Source organism: Haemaphysalis longicornis, unplaced genomic scaffold (assembly GCF_048455015.1).
Source record: "Haemaphysalis longicornis isolate Haplotype H1 unplaced genomic scaffold, Haemaphysalis longicornis Haplotype H1 scaffold_1, whole genome shotgun sequence".
In the NCBI taxonomy this organism is placed as follows: Eukaryota; Metazoa; Arthropoda; class Arachnida; order Ixodida; family Ixodidae; genus Haemaphysalis; species Haemaphysalis longicornis.
Window position 1 is genome coordinate 451,644,078 of NW_027526203.1, and position 21,335 is coordinate 451,665,412.

Sequence of the window (21,335 nt, forward strand, 5' to 3'; positions counted from 1 at the left end):
TGTTGCTTTCAGTGTAAGATCGGGTGAGTGTGTTCCAATATGTTACTGCCCATTTGTTGGCTCCTGCCGCGTCTGTGTAGTCGCGCATTTGGACCAGCTCCCTCTTCGGCTTTCTTATTAAAGTAATTTGCTCTTATGGATCTTCTTTCTGTGTGCCGGATTTCATTCATATTATTCGGTATGGGGGACATCTTGATCTTTTGCCAGTCTCGTGGATGTATTTTGGCAATAGGTGGGGCCGCTTGGTTAACCGTGTATCCTAGAGGCAACAGGAGTTGTCGACCGGCTGTGGTTTGGTTCAGTCTTGCCAATTGCTTGTGTTTGTGAACAGCGAATATTTCGTTCATGGCCACTGCTGTCCCCATTTTGTCAAGGACTCTCGCACTAACAGGGAGACCTAACGATATCTTGACGGCTTTGCGGATTAGGGTGTCTATTTTTTTAAGCTGTGTCTTGGTAAAATTGGTGTATGAGGCTGCGTATCTTAATCACGATATGACGAGGGCCTCGTGAAGTCTCAGTAGGTCATCCTCCTTAAGCCCCCTTTTCTTATTGGAGATCCGTTTCATAAGTTGAAGAACCTCATCTACTTGCTTTAGTGTCTGGTTGGTTGTGGCTTGTCCCCCTCAATCTTTTTGGAAGTAGTGTCCCAGTACTTTGATAGTGGATGGAGTTGGAATATTGTTGCCGTGCAGGGTTAAGTTAATGGGAGGGTGTTTCCACCGTCTGTTGGCTACTGTTAGCAATCCTGTTTTTCTGCGGAGCATGATAGTCCTATTGCTGTTGCTGCTTGTGCTCGATTGAGTGCTTCCTGTAGTTGCGTCTGGATGTGTCCGGGTGATCCAGTTGTGCTCCATATGGTAACGTCATCCGCATATATAAAGGCCAGGTCCGGAATTGCGCTGTTGAGGTAATTATGCACACGACCAAACATGGGCTCGGAAGCCGGAGCTTCAACATGATATTTAGGTGTAATGTGCCCTATACACGTCCAATTTCAACATAACATGCTCATCGAAATGTTTATTTAATGATTTTCTCTTTGTAACGGCCATTTCTCACCCTACATTTCGGTCATAAGCTTGTTCCAAACCACTGGAATGTCTCCACAGTACTTTTAACAAGGCCATATCTGGCGCTTTCCAACTGCAAAACAACAAAAATAATGCAACGTCTTTGCTGTAGGTGATCGAGATCAATCTTGGCTTTAACTTGGGAAAGTTTGAAAAATATCGAAGACGGCCTTTTGTTTAATTGGCTTTCAAAATATAACAAAATGCGTTACCTGCAGTACGGTGCTTTCAACAACTTGAACCACACTGACCACAGCAACTAGAATTGCCATAAGGATTGAACAAAATAGATGAAAAACACTAAAAAATTTCAACTACCTAGCTTGTTTAGATTCCGAGAAAAAAGATCCCACATTTGGGCAATTTTCAATTTTTTTTTGTCCAATTTGGGAATATTCATTAAAAGGATATGCTCTGCAAGCCAAACACGAATATGTTAAAGCATTTGCGAGTATGAATTTGTTATGCATGTTAAGGCATTTGCGAGTATTCACATAAAGAGAACTAAAATATAGCATTCCTACGTTTCAACGCACCCCCAACTCAAGTTTATGTGGTTGACCACGTACGAACTAAGAAAGAACGCAACAAGGACGAGCACTGACTCGAAACAGGAGCTTATGGTAGTTATAATTTGAAAAGATTTGAAAAGAAAAAATTCTGTTCACTGTCACCGGTAATGCGTTAGACTTCTGCCGTCCGACTAAAGGGACTATGTAGTGCAAGCAGGCCAAACAAACGTAAAAATGGCTTTAGTTGATGGTCTTGTGTGTTTCAATCTTTCTATTATTTTTCTAAGGGGTGTGTTCTGGCGTCGATAGAAACGCTAACGTTGCCGCTGTCCATATGTGGAGGGTGTTGTTGATGAATGAGCAAGTGGCAAACAGCCGTGGAACAACCCCCACACAACCTCACAGCGTGTAGGATTCGCCCTTTTGAACCATCGGGCGCCAATGTTATACCATAGGCTGAGAAACCCACTAAATAAGTTGCGCTAGTTTCACCGTAGCACCCCCTCCCCCAGATGTACAATAATTTAATTTTAAAATAATTAAGGATTGGTTGTTTCTTTTCATCATTTATGTTTGTTCATATAAACATTATATATTTCAAGCAACCCGCCGTGGTGGCTCAGTGGCTAAGGCGTTGTGCTGCTAAGCACGAGGACGCGGGTTCGATTACCGTCAGCTGCGGCCGCTTTTCTGATGGAGACGAAAAGCAAAAACGCCCGTGTGTATGAGATTTCGGCGCACGTTAAAGATCCCCAGGTGGTCAAAATTAATCCGGAGCCCTCCACTACGGCGCGCCTCATCGCCTGCGTTGCGTCGGCGCGTTAAACCCTACAATCAATCAATCAATATATATTTCATGCGTTTTTCATTGTCCAAACTTTGTTTACGCGGATTTTTAAGCTCTGCGGGAGAAGTGTGGGACATATTTATGTTCATGAGGGTCACTTCCTGCAGATCACTAATTAAATGATACTCGCCGTATTTTTGGGTGCCCCTGACGTTCTCCGTCTTCAGCAGGTATACAGTTGGAAAAAAAAAGTGATGCATGCGATGTACAGATGGTTAACCATCTGTAAAATCATCTTTAACCATCTGTAAAAGTGATGTACAGATAGTTAACCAGCGAAGCTGTGACTTGCGGCCGGTGTTCTACGTATAGGGGGTGGCCTAACCGTTTCGAAGTAAGCTGCGGCCGGTGTTCACCGCGTTTACACCGCCCGCCGTTATCACTTCAGCTGGGATCCATGCAGTAGCTAGCTGCGCGCGCACTCCGAACCGATAAACTTTCAACTCCTTTTTTTCTTTCATGCATACTTATAAAGGCCATGAAGACAAAATACCAGTTTCTTTATTCGAAAGATTTGGTGTTTTATAGTACCCCCAGCGCTTTTCCGGCAGCAAGTGATGCTTTATTCACTGAGAAATTGAACAATTTAAGTAAAAATTTTGATTATCCCGCCAAATCGTGTGTTTCGTGACGTCTCCCATGACGTCATGGCGGGTCTTCAAGCATGGCGTCGGATGGCGTACTCTGCCTGCTTTCAACGCACTAAGGTCTGTTCATAATATTCCGAAGGAGGCGTAAAAACGCCTTCGTTTTACTACTTCTACATTTTCTAACAAACATAAAATAACAGTAAAATGCGCCGTTTAACAACTGTTGTTATTTGCCAAACTAAAACAACTATCGTGAAGTAAATATATAAAATTTGTTTTATTTAAACCTATCTACCATTCACGCTCAATAATTGCTTTGTAAGAGGGACCAGCACAATCCATAGCGTCATCGAAATTAACCTTCAACGTCATGAGCACGATTGGCGGAGGCCGTTGCGGTTTGTGGTGTGTGATGATTGACGTTTTTTAAACAAATCCCAAAGTAAGACACGCACCCTCCAAAGGCTTGCCTTAGGCGCCTATTTGTGCTAAGTCGACTACGAGGAAGCAGCTTCGGCGGCCGCTGCGGTGGTATCGCAACGGGGTGTTTTCACCATAGATGGGACGGGACGGGCGTGTCCGGTCGACATCCTTAATCTTGAATTTTGGCGAAAATTGTATATATAGCGCACTCTTCCTTCCTCAAAAAAATTCCCGAAGCCGGCTCGGGTCACTGGCGCGTTGAGCGGCTCGTGGTAAATCTGAAACTTCCACTTCTGTAAAGCAAGAACTACTGCAGCTATCGCCCTAGTTATTTTTGTGTAAATACTTTGCATACTGGTATATGATTTACCACATTCGTGTTTCACTTGCAGAGCTAATTCCTTTTAATAAAACTTTCCAAACTGAATTTTTTTTTAAATTGCCAAAATGTGGGGCATTTTTTTCTCGGCATCCAAAATGAAAGTTTTGTCTTGTTCTTCTTTGTACAATCTTGATGACATTTGTAGTTTATGTGGTCGAGATGGTTCAATTTGTAAAAGTGCACCAGCCGCGGTGGCTCACTGGCTAAGGCGTTGCGCTGCTGAGCACGAGGTGGCGGGTTTGATTCCCGGCCATGGCGGCCGCTTTTCTGATGGAAGCGAAAAGCAAAAACGCCCGTGTGTACGAGATTTCGGCGCACGTTAAATATCCCCAGGAAGTCAAAACTAATCCGGGGCTCTCCACTAAGGCGCGCCTTATCGCCTACGTTGCGTCGGCGCGTTAAACCCTACAATCAATCAATCAATTTGGAAAATCACTGTACTGCACCTAGGTAACGCATTTTGGTTTATTTTTAAAGTCATCTTCGATTTTGTTCGAACTTTCACAAATTAAGGCCAAGGTTGCTCGCTATTACCTACATCAAAAACATGATGCAAGTGCAACAAAACAACAAAAATAGTGCTATTTTTGTTGTTTTGCAGCTACAAAGCGCCAAATATGGCCCTGTTAGCAGTATTGCGGTGACATACCCAGTGTTTTGTAAAAAGCTTGTGACCGCAATGTAGGGCGAGAAATGGCCGTTACAAAGAGATAATCATTAATTAAACATTGCGGTGAACGTGCTTGATTGAAATTAAGCGTGAGCAAAGCACCCAGAATTTTAGCTAGAAAAGCACCCTAAGTGGATCGTTCGAAGCTAGCGCACTCGCTCTTTCGAATGCATCTCTTCGTGCACTGCTCACTGTTTTTGTGTGGACGCTGTGTATGCGTTGGCCCACGGGCACTATAATATACAAACATGGTAAAATGAGATCCGGACCTCTTGGGGAGCACAGGCTATGCCCGCGCTGAGACTAACTTGCAGCGTTAGGTCAAGTGTTCCGGCGGAAATAAATAAGTACTGAAGGATGGCGGCTGAACTTCCTGCTTAGTTTCAGAAAGATATGATCTCATGCTTTCGAGCAAAACTAAAAGTATGAAACAAAATACATAACCAAGCGATAACAGGAGGCGGCTTAAAAAACCGCCCTAGCGAACAGTTTCCGCTTGATCATCGCCTGCAGCGATTAAAACACATCTCCGAGCCCCAGGAGGCTCAATAGCCTAAGAGTAGTGAGGACAGACAGACAGACAGACATTGAACCTTATTGAGTCCGGAAGGTCTTACCTAGCTGCCCAGAGGACCGTCCAGAGTAGACGCGGGCCGCACCTGCGCGGGTGGCGGGAGGTTTAGGACCTCCGCCCTAACACAGGCCTTCTGGACAGCCCGGAGTTGAGTGTAGTAGTCTTCACTGTGGAGCGCCATGGTCCATTCTTCCTTTGTGGTGAGTTCGGCGTCCTCTTGTAACGCCGGGCACTGCCATAGCATATGGTCTAAGTTACAGTAAGCTGCGTCGCAGAGGGGACAGTGAGGGTCAATGTCCAGGTGAAATAAGCTAAACCAGCTCCTGGCTGGGAAGGAACCGGCCTGAAGCATTCTAAAGGCTGCTGACTGTGGGTGTGTGAGAGCAGGGTGGGCCAGCGGGAGTGTTCTTTGCGTAAGTTGGTAGTGTGATACTACCTCGTTGAAAGTGAGTAACGCGTCTCGGAACTCTCCGGGGGCCTCGGGAGCTCGGCCTGTTCGATCGCCGCGGCTGACGGTTTCTCGCGCGCGATCGTGAGCAAACTCGTTGGCGCTGGGGAGGGTGTCGTGGACTCCGTGGCCCATGTAGGCCGGGAACCATGTGATGTTATGGAACGTCTCTTGTTTTCTTTCCTGTAGAATCCTGGCTGCCACTTTGGCAATAGTTCCTTTGAGGAAGGCTCTTGCCGCCGAGCGGGAATCCGTGTAGATTTGCTTGAACTGGGTTCCCGTCGTGGCGATGGATAAGGCGATTTGTTCGGCTGTAGTGGCCTTTGGTGCATAGAAGGACGCCGAGGTGACGAGGTTTCCTTTGACATCCACCGTTGCCATGCCAAACCTGCCCGAGCGGCTGTACTGGGCGACGTCCACGAACAGAGCTTTGGCCGATCCTGTATTTGCGAGCTGTAAGATGGTTCGGGCCCTGGCTCGCCTTTTCCCTAGCTCGTTATATTGGGGGTGTACATTCCTCGGTAACGGGTCCACCTGGAACGTTTCCCTCACCGTTGCGGGGACCTGTGCAGTGTGATCCACAAAATCTTCGTTCATGTAGCCGATGTCTCTAAGAATCTTCCTGCCGGCCCTGGTGGAGAGCAGCCTCTGTTCTTGCGCGGTTCTTTGCGCTTCTGCGATTTCGACCAGTGATTTGTGGATGGCCAGTTCCAACTTTTCCGTGCTTGCGGATAAGGGGATACCGAGCACCCTCTTTATGCTCTTCCTCATTAGCGTATTGACTTTATTCTCTTCGGTGCTGGACCAGTCAAGGGCACCCGCCACGTAGTTAATGTGGCTCATGAGGAAGGCGTTGTACAGTCGCAGGAGGTTGCGCTCGGAGAGGCCGCCCCTGCGGTTGGAGACGCGCACCATGAGTCGGATCGTCGCTTCCGTTTTTCCAGTCAGGTTCTCGATGGTCATGGTGGTGTTCCCTCGACTTTGAATGAGCATACCGAGTATCCTGATGACATCGACATTCGGTATGACGGAGCCGTCTCTCGTGCGCAGCTCGATGGCCGCTTCATTGGAGTGCGGTTTCCCCGCTCCGCCCTTACGGTTGGACCGGTATAGCAGGAGTTCCGACTTGCCCGGCGATAGTTTTAGTCCCGTGTCCTGAAGGTAATCTTATGTGATTTCTAGCGCCGTTTGCAGGGCTTCTTCCGTCTGAGCTTCCGAACCACCACGGCTCCAGACCGTGATGTCGTGCGCATACAGAGCGTGATTGATTCCGGGGATACGTCCCAGCTCGAGGGAAAGGTCCCGCATAATGAAATTGAAGAGCAGCGGTGACAGTACTGCTCCCTGCGGGGTGCCCCTCGGACCGAGTCCGTACTCCTTCGACCGCACCTGGCCGAGTTTGAAGAAGGCCGTCCGGTCTCTGAGGAAGGATCTTATGTATGAGTGAAAGTTTCTTCCGAGGTTGAGTTTCGATATCATCTTCAGCACGTATTGGTGACGAATCGTGTCGAAGGCTTTTGTGAGGTCGAGGGCTAGGATGCCCCTGACGTCTCTCGAATACACTTCCAGGACTTGGTTCTTGAGAAGCAACATGACGTCTTGCGTGGACAGTCCGGGTCTAAAGCCGACCATGTTTTGCGGGAAGATCTCTTCTTGCTCGATGTGACGTGAGATCCTTGCGTTGACCACGTGTTCAACGACTTTGCCGACACAAGATGTCAGCGAGGTCGGTCTCATGTTCTCGGGCGCTAGGGGCTTACCTGGTTTGGGAATCATGACGACCGTTGCTTCTTTCCAGCTTTTGGGAGCTTGGCGAGACGGTCCAGACCTCGTTCGATTCTCGGGCGCTTCGAATATTCGAACGAATATTGTAGTATTCGAATTCGCTTCGACTCGAATTTAAAATTTCCGATATTTCGAAGTATTCGGGATGAACGAATATCAAAACTTCGTTCAAGTTTCGGTTTCGTTAGGCAAGCCGCAGTGCCATCGACATCAGTCCTACATCTTGAATACATGTGGAGCCAAGACAAGCTAAGCCACATTCAAAGCGTTGTCGCTTCGTGCCAGACTTCTGTTTCCTTGTTTCAAGCAATGAAATTGTTCCCACTGCAACAATGGGAAAAATTTCGGCTCTCGCGAACGGGCCTGCGCGGCCCGGCGGATGATACAAACGAGCCGGCGAGGCGCCCTACTGACGAACGAGCGAGAGACGGTGACGTACGGGCTCTTTCTCCAGGAACGGCCGAGCTGATTTCTGTTCGCGAAAACGCGCCGCGGACTCCACAGGCGCGCTGACGCCGCCGCGAAACCACCCGCACGCTGCCGGCCGGCCGCGGCAACCAGGCGGCACCTTCGGTACCGAAGTGGTGCGGGGCGCTCGAGCCACCGCTTCTAACCGCTACTTAAGATACATCTCAAAGCACACACGAAGTTTCTTGTGCGGTAAACGAGCTAACAATGTGGGCGAAAATGGTGCTATAAAATCATCCGCGCCACGAGTGAAAGCGCCTATGAAATATCTGCCGGGGTGCTAAGCCTAAACGTCTCCTGTGGAGCCAGCCAGCTGTCTCGAGCGCTTCGAAACTGCCGCCCTGAGGTGCACGCCTTCCCATTGGCGCCAGGCTCCTCCCACTGCCACGCGCGTCATTTTCTGACAGAGGCACAGGCGACCGCGAGCGCGGAATCGCTGAGGCGGGCGTTAAAATCGCGCGCGCAACGCTGACGCGCATGAATCGCGTGCAAAAACGCTCCTGAAGTGAGCTTGGGCATCGCGAGTGAATAGACGAAAGTCAAGAAATTACCGCTCGGCGAAATGGAGGTTAAAAACAAGCAGAAAAACGTCACGAATTTCTCCATGCGAAAGTAAGAAAAGAATTAAACGAAAACTTTTTTCAGTGCTCAATTTCTTGGTCTGTGTTGGTTCATACGAATTTCGGATGATACGAATATTTTTCGCGGTCCCGCGATATTCGTATCGAGATTTTACTGTAGAACGTTTTTACCGGAATGTCTCAGTGACACCTGACAGCTATTCGAATTCGCTTCGAAAGTATTCGACCCCTAGGACTATTCGCTTCGAATTCGCTTCGAACTAAAGTATCACTATTCGCACAAGCCTAGTATTGACCGATTTGGCGTCGAGGTTACGGAGCATGCTGTTCGTAATTAACACCGTCAGGCCCCGGGGCAGAACGGCTGTTCAGCTCCTGCAGAGCCGCCCAGACGTCCAGCTCCATGATTGGACCGTCAAGAACCTCGTTCTCTTCTACTTGGTATTCCGGGTAGTCTTGGTCTGAGCTCTGACCCACAGAGAGGTAGATGCTAGCTAATTTATCGAAAATATTTTCGTCCGTCATGCCCGACGTTCGCAGGTTGTGCATGAATTTGTCGAGTGCGAGTTGTTGATTGCCTTTCGACTGTTTGTCGTCGATGAGCTTCTTGATTAGATTCCACTTTCCGCCCATACGCATGCGACCGTCTGTGAGGGCGCAGATCTTCTCCCATTTCTGAGTGTTGAGTGTGAGTGCGTGTTCCTCTATCTTGCGGTTGAGTTCCGCAGCCTTCTTCCTCAGTCGTCTATTGAGTCGTTGCTTGCGCCATCTTGCTTGTATTGAATTTCTTGCCTCAAGCAGCTTCGCGAGTTTGGCGTCCATCTGCGTGATATTTGGTGGGGCCTCGACGGTTTTGGTGGCGGCCGCGACATCCGTCTTAAGCCTGTCGAGGAGTTCCTGCAGAGTCTCGTATTCGGTTTGGTCTTCCTTACGGATCCTGCGAAACGCGTCCCAATCAATGATTTTATGTTGCCTGGGCTTTTGCGCTCCCATCTGGAGGGTAGTGGCCAAGATGTAATGGTCACTTCCTAAGTTCTCTAGGGTATTGATTGCGCCAGGTCGCCTCCTGCATGTTCTTTATGAAGGTTAGGTCCGGTGTTGTATCTCTTATCACGGACGTCCCAATCCGCGTAGGGAACCGGGGGTAGAGCACCGCACGGGCCTGATTTTAAGGCCCGAGCCCGGCCCGGGCCCGCTTTGTGAAGCCCGAGCCCGACCCGGGCCCGTGACACCAAGCCCAGGCCCGGCCCGGCCCGAGCCCAGGCCCGGCCCGTTCATAAGTGAACCTAGCCCGGGCCCGGCCCGGGCCCGGTCATTTATTTTTGAGCCTAGGGAGGGCCCGCGTGTGTGTGACCAGGCCCGGTTTTATACGCTGAAGAAAATTTGTTTATTATATTTGGACCAGTGTTTTCGTAGCGGGAAATCAGACTGAGCATCTAGCCTGTACAAGCACGTCCTGAATCGAAACGGAAAAAATAAGGGTTTAAAAGTGCACGTAGTTTAGCTTACACCGTCTGCAGTTCACGCCACATCGGCGTAATAATAGCTCGTATTCTTAAACGAGAGGCACCATCACCTTTGATGACCAGACTCTTGGCAATTTCACGTGGTGGTCTCCGTCACAAGTTGGCATTGCTGAGATTTCTTGCTCCCCATTTGAAGACCCGAGTACGTGCGTGTGTTGAAATATTTTCCCTGCAGTGGTTGTTAAGCGGTGCCGCTTCTCTGGCACGCGAGTTTGATTTCCAGCCATGGCAGCCGCATTTAGATTGGTTCGACATTTGATCTTTGATCTTGATCTTTGATACGTTATACACCCAAATATAAAACGTGTATGCAGTACATGAAATGTGATTAAAACTCCAGTATAGTCACTATCATACCTAGCAAAACATGTTTTTAAAACAATGTGTACAACTAACCCAGGCAGCACAGGTCTGTTCGGCCTTACTCAAGCTGGTATACTTTGGCCGGTGATTTTCTGCTCGGCCTTTCTCCGGCAACCATGTTCGGCCCGTGTCCAAATGTGGGCATTTTGGCCGTATACGGCCGTACTCCCATCACTGTTCAACGGCCAGTGTCCGTCGGCCAGTCGACCGGCTTACGTTCATACGGCCAGATTCCAGCCGTAGGGCTCCGGCCTTCCCAAAGCCACCCGTGTGCGGCCGAAGTACGGCCACCGGAGGACAGCCGAGATGCGGTCGTCGGACTCCAGCCGGACTAAAGCTGCCGGAAATTCGGCCGTGCTACGGGCATTGTAGTTTAGCCGCAGTTCGTTAACTGTACTGAGGCCGGTGGACGACCACTGCATGCAGCGCAAGCAGATGACTCAGCGCGTAAAAGTAAACTCAGAATATTCAATTTTATGCTCTGTTCTATACTTCACGTCGGAACTATTAATGGCTGGGGCTCTGAATTCAAGCCCAAGCCCGGCCCGGGCCCATGGCACAGAGCCCGGGCCCGGCCCGGGCCCGCCAATAATCGACTTCGGGCGGCCCGGGCCCGTGCAGTGCTCTAATCGGGGGTCCGTGATCAAGTTAAACCAGCAGTCCGTAACCGCATGTAGGAAGGAGCCTAGAACCCTTCTTCTGCACCGTTGTTTTCTGGTGACCCCAGGCCTCGTGCGCCGCGTTGAAATCACCTGCCATAACAATGGGGACGTCCCTCGCTATCGTTGCAGCCTTGGAAATTAACGTGTTGAAAGGTTGCTTATAGTCAGACGGGGAGTCGTAAACGTTGAGAATGAAAAGCCGCGCGCTGCACTTGACATTGGGGATAATTTCGATAATGATGTGTTCGAAATTGGCCGAATTGATTTTGAGCATAAACTTGCGTAGATACGAGCGTGGCAAGCCCTCTCTTTCCTTGCTCTCTAGCCGCGACGACTCGATATCCTGGAATTGTAAGGGTTTCGCAGAGCGTTTCTTATAGGAGGATTACTTGGGGTTTCTCGGGTTGCGATTCTAAATATTGCTGTAATGTGGCTCTTCTTTGCTTGTAACTAGCGCAGTTCCACTGCCAGATGTGAAAGTCCTTTGTTTTACTGGCCATTGCAGGGTCCGTTTGGGTTTGGGCATATCGCCGAGTGAGGTAATCCTGTTGCTCCGTTAGATTGTGCAGCATTACTTGGTATATGTGCCGCCATGGTACTCTCCATCGTGGCCATACGTTGTAATATTGCATTGAGGTCTTCGGATTGCCTTCTCAAGGCTTTCATGACGGCCTCAAGTTTGTCTTCCTCCTAGGCCCCCCGAGAGCACGGAGACATTCTACGCTTGGTGCTGCGCGATGGGGTCGTTTCCCTCTGCGACTGTAGCTGATCTCTCTGTGTTTTAAGCGAGGCGTTCTCGGCTCTAAGTCTCATGTTTTCCTCGGCCATATTGGTGATAGCATGTGTGAGCTGATCGAGCTGCTCCTTAATTTGTTTGTTTTCCCTCAATACTTCGTGTATCCTGTTATTGATACGCTCTGGCAGTGCCCTAGGCGTTACCTGGGCGTTCGTCGACGACGTTGGCGGCATTTTCCGCTCGCCCTGGACTCTCAGCCCAGGAGGGAGACCGCAGGCGCACCTGCTGGCTGGAACGGTCACGTCCGGATCTCGATCGTCTCCTGGACTGCGACCTGCTCTAACCGCGTTGCGACCGATGGCTCGAACGGCTCCGCTTGGCACCGGAACGGGATCGCATCCTGGATTGCGACCTCCTCGAACTGGCGTCGACAGTCGAACCATTCGAACTGCCGCCTCTGTTACTGGGCGAGTGCGCCCTTCCCTTGAGGGCGCTGCGGAGGCCGCCGGCGCCCGCCTGGTGGTTGAAGTCACCGGCGCCGCCGGAGCGGTTTCGAGATTGCAACCGCTGTTGTTTGCGCTCCCGGCTCCTCTGACGTCGGCGCTGACGCACGAGGAAAGGCACTTGGAATTTCTGCTTGCAGCTCTTGTCGCCGGTGACGTGGCCGCCGCCGCACAGGCCGCACTGGCCGCACTTCGGTTTACAGTTGTGTTCTTCACCCGGGTTTTCGGCTCCGCAGCCCCTGCAATTATCCCGCTTGGGGTTGATGCAGACGTCGGCTCGGTGACCCGGCTTGCCGCACGAGTAGCACACGCCGACTTGACGCTTGTAAAGAGAGCACTTGACGAAGCACATGCCAAAGACGACATACCTCGGCACCTGCATGCCCTCAAAGAGGAGCACGACAGTCGTAGAAGTCTTGATACACTTGGCCTCGAGGACCGACGGATTTCTTTCGGTGACGAAAAGCTCCTTAAGTTGAATGTCCGTGAGGTGCGCGTCGATTTGCGGACGCTTTGCACGTGTTTTCGGGCGCAGCTACGTAGGCAGCAATTGCATGGTGCTTGGTGCCGAGAATTATTTGGTGTACCTTGGCGTATGCCTCCGCGTTTTTTACAGCCGGCGTCGTATACGTAAATATTTTGCATCGGGTTAGGACACAGCAGGTTTGGCTTGCTGACTTCCGCAGTGATTCCCGCCGCCGTCGTCAGGGCTCTCATGACCGCGTACAGGCCAATTTTCTTGACATCAATTCCGTCCATGGGACGGATAATAACACGAACTTGGCCCCTTGGTAAGCGTGGGAGCCGCGAGGCTGCAGCCAATCGCCTTGCAGTGCTACGCGGGTCGGGCGGGTGCTGCGGCTTACCGAGCTGCTTGTACTTGAAGGTAAAGTGTCCGCCGCGGGTGGGAACTCGGGGCGGGATTTCCTCTTCTTTGATAGTGACGTACGCCATCTTGGACAGTTGACCTCTTCGGGAGAAATATCCACCCCCTCTACTATTTCCACCTCGGGCATGGTCTCGGAGCGCTGCCGGTTAGGCCCAGGAGCGGCCGTAGGCGTTAGGCTTAGCTATGCTCCGGCGTGGCCTCCGCGAAAAACAGTCGTAAATGGCCGAAAAGTCCACTCACCGACAAAAAGTTGATATCTGCGTGTACCGGAACGGTTTCTGCGTTCGATGAGCACTAAATCCGCATCATATTACCGCATAATCTACTCCAGAACCATCAAAAAAGCAGGAGCGGGACACATCAACACTCCTCTTCTTCGTGGGTATGTGAGGTGCGCGTGATTCGTGCTGAATATTTAAAGGAGCCATGAAGAGAAAATACAAGTTGCGTTTATTAAAAAGACGGCCTAGTCCCGATAACAATGATACCAATATCATCGCAATCTTCGAACAAATAACGGAGATATTAAAGAAAACGTGTGAAGCAGTCGCGACCCCCTAGCCAATTTCCCGCAACTTTTCTATGACGTCACGGAACCTTGTTTGTGGTATTGGCGGCCGCCTAACTGACCTGTCGCGACGACACATGACTGGACGTGGGGCCTCTAGTTCCATTTGACCGCATCACTTGAATGCTAACGTGCAGTTAACGCACTGAAAATTGTTTTATTGTTGGCCCGTATGACGTCATTCTTCCTCATAACACGTCACTGTGGCGCAAAATTTGAAAGTTTTAAATACTTCTTGCTTTTTTTTCATTAAAAAAACATCTTTTGTGGCTGTAATGGAGCTGAGTGAGATACTGAATCCTAGTTCTTTCAAATTAAACGAAGTTGTATTTTCTCTTCATGGCTGGGAATAAGAAAAAAATTGTCTCAAGCAGAAACTGCCGTTGCGTGAAAGATCTGGACACTGGAACAAAAAATCCCGTTCAGCCGACAAACCAGCGCGTACAGGGGCCACAAAAAGTAAACGGAGCACAGGTTGGAGATTTTGAGAGGATTTCTCCGTCATGTGCCTAAACAGGAACCTCGAAGTTGCTTTTCAAGAAACTCCCCAGCAAACCATAAAATATCTTGTCGATACATGTGCATTCAATGTAACTTCCCCGATATTCAATGTGCAGAGCTAGGATATCCGTGAACGCCCACTTTATGTCCACAATTTATTCAGGCGATGTCCCTATTGGCTCAGAATAGACATCCACATATATTTTCGTCTGGATATCCACAGGATGTTCTTAAAATTCATGGAGACTTTCTGTGGACATTTCACAGATATCCGGGCTACATTTGATGCCGAGGCATTCTCAGGACTTTATATTAATATTACTGACATGAATCCATCTCCAATTTTTATTGCAAAGAAAAATGGTATTTATTTCACATATTTAAAGGGGTCCTGAAATACCTTCCGTCGATGCATGGATGTACATGTAACCAAATAATACAATGTATTAGCAATCTCCTCCCGCAAGAATTTTGTTAAAGCGATGAGTATTAGCTGAGAAATCGTAAATCAAAAACCGCGCATTATCGTCGCGCCGCGTTTCCTCCTCTTTTCAACTGTTGACGGCGCGCAAGCACTCCCTCCCATGATGCTGCGCTAGTCAGCGGTGACGTACTTCCGCATTACGCTCCTCCAACTGCCGTCTGCTACGGGCAAGTTTTGTTGACACCATGAATTCCGCACTCCGCTCAAGGATGGATAAGCGAACGAAAAATCTGGCCGCATGTGTGCGGTGGCCTGGCTTTGCCCTTTCGCGGTGTGCGTTGCTGCAGTGCAGCACGTGACTTTTAATCGGCGGCGAACTCGCAGCCGTTGGGGAGGATCTTGCGCTCGGTCCCTTTCATGCACCGCGCACTGTTTATCCAAAAAGCACCGTATCAGATGTGGCCCCGCTGGTGCCGGGTCTTATTTTGCGGTGGTGGTAATTCCTGCCGGCGCCATGTGAAAAAGACATTTTAAACCGATACAGAACCCGTGCACAAAACGCTTCAATCATGTGACCAGTTCAGCTTGGGGCGACGCGTGGTGGAGAGCGGCAACGTTGGCAAAACATGCTCCGGCGCGGCTCTGAGCTTTCTAGCGCTGGAGCGAGCGCCTTTCTTTGACGATCTCAAACATCGGTTGCCTTGGCAACAAGGCACAAACCGCCCCAGAGGTCAGTTACGGTTGCGTGATCCCGGTTCAGCTCGGGGCCCCACCTCGAGACATGTGGGCACTGCAGACGTACCACTCACCCTCATTAGGAAGTGTGAGATGCGTTTGGCATTACAGGAGGCGATGGTGTGTGTGTTGTGGCATCGCCTCCTTGTTGTGGACGCCTTTGTTTCGCGATGAAATGCGACGTTGTGCTTCTGCGGGTCGATAGTGCTTCCCATGGTCTGGATTATCTTTCTCGAGCGACGTACGACTCAACCTCGCATGGGGCATGTGCAGTGTGCGTGGCTAAAAGCCATCTCGGCTTGTGCGCCAGAGTTAAGTGACTTGCTGTGCGTCCCCGCAAACCGCGCGCGAGGTGAGTGCCGAATTTATTACGGGCAGGCGGAGGCAACCCATCGTCTGTAAATCGCTGTTCAGACTTGCAACGCATGTTGTGCCGTTGTGTTCGTTCGAAACGCATCTCTGGATTGTTTTGAAGTTGAATAAAATGTGTGCGTCAAACAAGGGCATTCGGCTCAGGGCGTTCTCTGCGATTGCACGAAAGAAGTGCCACGGGGCTTCAACGCTTTCTTTATGGAACGTACTCCGATAAGAGAATATCCATGTCGTGTTATGGCCGTGTTGCATTCAATACGAACGGTTAAGCGTTTGTTTACACTTGTTTCGTTTGTCGTAAAATGTCCAAGCACTCCGGCACTCCGCTGGCAGATCAGCCGGCGAGTCGACGCTGAGCAGACGACTCATCTCTTTGCCGGAAGTGCGTGAAAAAGCCGCCCAATAGCAGGATGTCTAGCTCATGACGAACATCTGGGAATCGATGATGTAGACATGTGAAGATGGCGGCGTCCAAAAACACGAAGGAAAGGGTGAGAAAAAAGCGACAAACTTTGCAACAAAAGTGTGAGCTTTCCGCTGCGCGTAAAAGAGTATAACTTGGCCCAGATGACCTTGACGACCCGATCTAACAATTGCGCTACTTCATTTAGTGTGCTCAAAATGCCTTTCAGGGCCCCTTTAAGATCCACCAGATGAACCTTGCTGGAAGTCCAAGACCTAGGAAAAAAAAACAGCACCAGTTAAACGCTTGTTAAATAGCTATTATTGAAACAGCTGCTTACACCATTCTGCCTATTGAAAAAGCGACAGGTTAAAAGAAAATTGCAATCAACCGGGCGGGTAAAATACTTTACATACAAATACACCATCAACAGGCGTGCATATAAGCTACCACAGAGGCTGCCTTTAGCAAGAATAAAAGTAGGTGCAGGCGTCCTTTCTGGATTTCTGGGGTGGTCATTTGCTTTTCACGTTGTAAACCACTTTTCCTGCGCAATATTTGGTAGTGGCTTTTATTAAGCCAGTCCAACTTTTGTTTAATGGCTGGGTCAACTGCCATTTATCCCCTAGCCTTCCTTCACCAAGTTCCGCCTGCGGTCCTTCAAGCTTCATTTGTTTAAGGCGTGTTCCTAGACACACGAAAATTTCTCTGTATGAAGCGACTACAGTCGATCCCGGATATATCGAACCCAGATATATTGAATTATTGCATATATTGAACAGTCCAAACATCCCCTCTTGGAAATCCTACGTAAAATAAAATATTTGATATATCGAATTATCGATATATCGAACTCTTTCTCGATCCCCTTGCAGTTCGATATATCCGGGATCGACTGTAGTTGCCTTGCATGTGTTTCCTTTAAGCAGCGCTATCGTCGATGGCCAGCCCCCCTGCAAGCCCGCGTGACGTCTGCACGATTTAGTCGGCACAGCGGGCTGCAAGGCTTTCCGAATGCCTCTGGCGTGGCGCTACCTGACGAGGCCCGAGACTTTCTCTCACACCTCCAGTGCTCTTGCCAGCACCCATTCGCTCGGTATCGACTGCACGATGTGGTGCTCTAACGCTGCCGCGTATCAGCCTTCACTTTCCCCCTACCTCGCTCTGGTTTGGCCCATTACACCCTGTGCTGCCGCAAGTATCTCTTGGCCACTTCTTGGCTGCTAACGGTGTTTTTGTGCTCACGAGCGACACACTGTATACGGTGCTCTTCACTGTTAGGGTTTTTATCGATGCCCAATTCACTGAAAAAGTCGGTGTTCGTGTATTCGTGATTTGCACCCCAGTCGCCGTACGGGGTCCTCTAATCCAACCTTGTGTAGCTATTATGGTTTAGTTTGCACAAATATATACACACGGCTTCTTATTTTGCTGCTTTGTTTTCTTATATATTGCCCGTTGTTTATAAGTAACTACACATCATAAATTATCATGTGGCTTCGATAATTTCGCATCACGCGTTGTTGTTATGCATGCTTTTTATGCATTGACATTTTGTAGCCCACGCATTCAGTATCCGCGTGCAAAGTTTTTTTTTTACATTGGCATCCCAAGAGAAAATATTTGAACTGGTTTTAGCTGGTCTCTGGTGGTTTCTGCTGGTTTCTGCTGGTCCCAGCTGGGACGCTGCTGGTTTCTGCTGGTCCCAGTTGGGCTGCTGCTGGTCCCAGCTGGGCCGCTGCTGGTTTCTGCTGGTCCCAGCTGGGCCGCTGCTGGTCCCAGATAGGGTGCTGCTGGTCCCAGATAGGCCACTGTTGGTCCCAACAGGGCTTCAGTTGGGACCAGCAAGGCTCCAGTTGGTCCCAACTGGGCTGCTATTGGGACCAGCAAGGCTTCAGTTGGGACCAGCTGGGCTGCTGTTGGGACCAACAAGGCTGCAGTTGGGACCATAATGGCTGCATTTGGGACCAACAGTTGCTCCCAGGACTTCTTAGTACCCAGATGGTCTCTGCTAAAGGACCTACTGGAATCAGCAAATCATTAGCCGAAGGTCGTCTAGGACGTCTACAGCTCAACTTTGTGGTCTTAAAACGAATAAATATAAGCCTGGTCCCGAAACAATTGGAGAGCTGCAGTGTATGTGCCCACTTCGGTCCTTGAGTCCTGGTTTTATAGCTATATTTCTAGGCATAATATACTCGCCGAATATTCTATTTTCTAACCAAAGAGAAAGAGAAAGAAAAACGGACCCTCGCCCACCAACAATGCAAAAATCGGCCATGCCCTAATTTCCACACTTATGCCCTTCATAAAGCAGCCAAGTCGGAGCGGACCTAAAGGAACCTGAATTTGCAGCTTCAAGGTATAAATGTGTTTTTGCCGCTGATTGTTCGTTAACGTACCGGCAACGTTTTTTTAACAAGCCGGCCGCGAAGCCAACTTGGCCAACTGAAGCCATGCCAAGCTAGTTGTTTCCTAGCCAACATGGCGACGATTACGAAGTGCGGTGTGCGGTGGTGTGATCGTGTGCTTTCGCGGGACGAATACGGCGCCAACTGAGCATCTTGTAGCGAAATTCGACATCAAAACAGTCGGCGTCATGTCATCGAGTGTTGCCGAAGACGTTTTTTTTGCTCACCGAACTTTTGTGAGCGTGAACACGGCCGCATGTCGCGGCGTCATGGTGTGGTACGTAGGACTCGCCGCTTCGTGTGTCTTTGTTAGAGGTCGTGTGTCCTGTGTACTAAATCCCTGATGACGACGAAAAGAAGCTACCTGCATCGCTTGCTGTGCAAAGGTGAATGCCGTTCTGATATAAATTCATAATGGGAATGCTGTTCAATGTCCATTGTATAAGTTGTCCAGAGGAGTTCAAGACGCCAGGAAATTAATTCGCTGTAAAAACGACAAGGGAAGTGTGCATGGCAGTTGCAGCATTTGCTGGTAAATAAAATGCATCTGAATGCATCATGTGTAATGTGTACATCATGCTGTTCTAGCTGGAGGCACATGCCACTGGCGATATATATTTTGCCCACCAAGTGACTAATTCTAACTGGCAGCAGCAAACCTGTGGGTCCCAACGGGGACCAACAGCCTGCTGGGACCAACAGCTTGCTGGTCCCAACGGGGACCAACAGCCTGCTGGGACCAACAGCTTGCTGGTCCCAATGGGGACCAACAGCCTGCTGGTCCCAGCTGCTTGCTGGTCCCAACTGGGACCATCAGCCTGCTGGTCCCAGCTGGGAATTTGGCCATAAACCACCTCAACGGGGACCAGCAGAAACCAGCAGAATATTTTCTCTTGGGATCTAAATGAAAGGTACAAAATTGGTCGAGACCAATCGCTCTTGTCGCGCGACGAGAGCGATGCCGAGCGACAAGAGCGACGGAAATCGCTTTTAGTATCTCCAGTCGCAAGTGTAAACGAGCCTTAATATGGTAACGACGGAAGACATTAATATTATTAATAATAACAATAATACTTGTTTTATTATTATTTATTGTATATATGGTAAATTTTCTGGGCCCCGGGTGCAAGTTTACCCAGCAACGCCACTGGCGTGAGCTAAGGTTCAGCTGGTTATTCTTAGCTTCCTGGTTGTCTAGGATTAGCTTGGTTATCATGCTTACTGCTGCTTCAATGACACAGACACGGTATGCATATTTGCAAGCGGCTCCGGCGCAGCGTCACCAATCGTCCCAGACCTAAGCTGGTTCCACAGGCGTACGCCGGTGTTGCTGCGACGCACGAGCCATCGGTTCTACACCCGGCCACCCCTCGCATGATCATCGAGTGGACCGGGCCGCCACGTGCGGAACGGAGGTCGGCGAAGACGCTGGGCGCGTGGGGTGTGTGAGAAACGCCGGGCAGCGAGCAAAGTTCCGTGCGCCATGTGACGTCACTGCGCCTCGCGCATGCGCAGCACGGCTCTCCAGGAGCCACGCGAAACTGCTCAACCTCGGCCAGTGTAACTCACGCTACAATATTCGGGCTTCATTAAAGAAATGTGTGAGGCCGGAATCAACTCCCCGAAAGCTTTCAACAGAACATCGAAGGGGAATTCATTTGTATTGTTTGTACCCGCCGCGGTGGCTCAGTGGCTAAGGCGTTGCGCTGCTGAGCGCGAGGTCGCGGGTTCGATTCCCGGCCGCGGCGGCCGCTTTTCTGATGGAGGCGAAAAGCAAAAACGCCCGTGTGTACGAGATTTCGGCGCACGATAAAGATCCCCAGGTGGTCAAAATTAATCCGGAGCCCTCCACTACGGCGCGCCTCATCGCCTGCGTTGCGTCGGCGCGTTAAACCCTACAATCAATCAATCATTTGTATTGTTTGTGGGAATCGTGGAGAACCGCGGCCCGCGATCGCGAGCCGGCGCGCGCTTCGGGAGAGACGCGGCTGTAACCGGTCCGGCGCTCCACTGCGGTGGCGGATAAGGTCCCTGCATACAGGGGCCTTAGTGGCAGATACACGTATCTCAGGTGGGAACTGTTGTTTGTCGCGCGCCGTGAGTGCCCGCCTCCCGTTCGCGATCATGACCCGGACGGCGTGATTCGTGAACGCCTTCGAGCCTTGTGCTCGCATGCTTTGGGATTCCCCGGATAAACGGCTGTGCTTCGGCACTACTGTCTACTGTCACCCCGAAGAACCCCATGATACCCACATATTGCAAAAGGTGGAGGTCGCTTAACAGTTTCAGATTGAATGGAAGCTAGACGCGTCAAGGCGCTTTCACACATGCGATTACAAATGAACGGCACTGCTCAAGAATGAGGGTCTTTCCTCGCGAACGAAAAACTTTTTCAAGGCGTCACGGACCATAGCGTCACAGAAAAAACTTCCCAGTTGGCAGGCTCAAACATGGACTAAATGGTTATAATCTATAGTCTCTCTCTCGCTCTTATATCCTAGCCTGTTAGGGAACGTTTCTTTTGAAGTTTTGTCCTATACCGCATATTTATGTCACCCCCGTGGCCTCCTGAATTGCTACGTACTGCAAGTCGGCTCCCATCGACACTGTATTATGTTTGAAAAAGAGATAAAATTTCAGGATGTTTTTTTTTTTACTTGTTGATCAGCGCAATCGCTACTATCAACAATTTAAAACTTGATATCTTCTTACGTTTTTGCGCCGGACAACGCCCAGAGGGCGACACGGAGCCCGCGACATCCAGCGCCCCCTTCGGCGGATATGCGCAACATTGGGTCGGTCCCCGCAAGCCGGTACGTTACTGGCTGGGGGGCGCTCCACTGTTTGCAGCGCGGATGAAGCATATTAGTCGCCCGTTTTGGGTTTAAA